Source organism: Lygodium microphyllum, chromosome 30 (genome assembly GCF_053477565.2).
Source record: "Lygodium microphyllum isolate KBCC chromosome 30, Lygodium_microphyllum_v1.1.10, whole genome shotgun sequence".
Lineage (NCBI taxonomy): Eukaryota > Viridiplantae > Streptophyta > Polypodiopsida > Schizaeales > Lygodiaceae > Lygodium > Lygodium microphyllum.
Genome location: NC_141164.1, coordinates 79,923,188 through 79,925,428, shown reverse-complemented (window position 1 = coordinate 79,925,428; position 2,241 = coordinate 79,923,188).

Sequence of the window (2,241 nt, the reverse complement as noted above, 5' to 3'; positions counted from 1 at the left end):
AAGATTCATATTGCATGAATCTAGAATCCCAGCTCTCTCATTGGTTAGGCCTATTGTTTTTTATTTGCTCCTTAAGGGGGAAAAAAGAGAATCCATATTTCTTTTAATGGGTAGCATGTTCACTCTTCATGATGTACATCGTGTATCGGCTCTCACAAAGAGCCTTATCTCTGCTGGCACTTTGGATTATGTAAGTCATGTTTTTTATTTTGGTGATTCCTCATGAAGATTACCCGTGGGAATCTTGTCATTCTACATGGTGCTAAGTCCAATACTCTCTACCTCTTGATTATATTTAGGTTAGTTGACCATGTTTTGGTAGTGGATATAGTTTCACATATATCTCTTTGGCATCGTCACCTTAGGCACATATCTTTGAAAGGAATGAAAATGCTTAGCCATTTGCACTATCTTCCACTCCTTGTCTATAAGTGTCAAATCAAGGGTTGTGGAATACTTTTAAGGCATGGCTTAAAAGGAAAGAGAGAATTGTGCCACCAAATGAAGTAGATAATGACAATCACATACCCAGTGTGACGCCATCTTCAATGACAATCACTATAGATCAATGCTTTCTGGGAAGGGATTGAAATGCATACTGTCCTACCTATGATAGCTTTGGGAGAGATGACATAAAAAGAGCATTGTAGACATTGGGACAGGAGTGAGTGTTCTCTTAGCCATACATTGCTACAAGCACGGGTAAGTCCCCTATTGAAACTACTAGATTCAATGTGGCCTTGCCCAATGGTACGAAGGTTCACCTTTTTGGAGTACTAAAGGATTGGCCAATCAAGATAACTGAAGTATAATTTCTAATAAATGTCATTATGATGACAAGAGTGGACTACAATATCTTATTACAAAAACCATGGGTGCGAAGCACCCATGTAAGAGAGGACTAGGGTAATGGACTAATGCTATTTGGAAACAAAAAAGAAGTAGTTCAAGTAGAGATGGACACTTGGAAGACCTCACTAGTCAACCTAGATGCCATATCAGCCATGCTCAAGGGAGAATCATAAAGTAGCCCCAACTACAGTCCATTAACCAAATGTATTCCCTATCCAAAGGATGAATGGGATTGGATGCATGTGATTGCAACTATTGATTTGTCGTTCTTTGAAGACAAGAATGACTACTAGAGGGATATGGAAAAAAAAACACCCTCAATGAGGGGACTAAAGCCATGTACCAAGCGATGCCTTGCCTACAGTACCTTTGTGCATGATGGTATGAAGCTCAAACACAAAACTATTGCATATGACCTATCATGTTCCAACAAACAAATTAGAGCTACCCAGTGTCCTTGATTATCTAATGAGAAAACTAGCATGCAACCATGTAGCCAACTTGAAACCTCTCAGAGATCTCATGGAAGGGACAAGGTGGAAATGGACTAGAGTGCATGATCTGAACCTACTATACAATTGGGCTCTACTAAGGGAAAATGGGAACTTGCAAGACGATGAACTTGAACCTTATAAACAAGAGGATTATGATGATAAATGAGTGGATTGTGACTCTGGGAATGAGGATAGTGAGAAAGAAGTGGAAACCATAGACTATGACACTAATGGGTAGACAATCAAGCAAATCATGAGGACTTTAAGCCCAAAGGCACTAATAATTTTAGGATAGAAAAGGGGGCTATGAAATTGGAATGTGACTATACCTAGCTAGAGCATCTAGATGTGGTTGACTATAAGCAAGCAAGGTTAATCTAAACTATCAAGAATCGCGTGGTGGGGGGACTTTCTTGAGCTGCTTCTTGAGCTGCTACGCCAAACACACACTGTATACACACGAAGAAGCTCACTCAAGAACATAAGAAGAGAGATGGAGGCCAAATCATTTTCTTGCTGACTTCTTCTTCTTCTTTCACACACAATACAATGTATCAAAAGTATAGATAAGATACAACATAAGGGAAAGTGGCCTACTAAGTCAAACAATGCATAACAGACTACACTAATCGACTGGCGCTATATCTTTGCCAGCTATAAGTAGGTGTAACAAACTAAATATAGTAAGTGATAAGTTAGTGGCCATGTGAGTATCATAATGACCACCAATGTGCTAAGTGTACATGTCCGGACCCATCTAGCCAGGCGGTCCATCATCAATGTCCGCAGTGTTGAGCTTGCCATCTCAAGACTCCCCCTCAAGCTCAACTCTATCTCTGCAACTCCAAGTAAGCTTTGGAACTTCCGAAGCTTCTCTGCACCCAATGCCTTCATG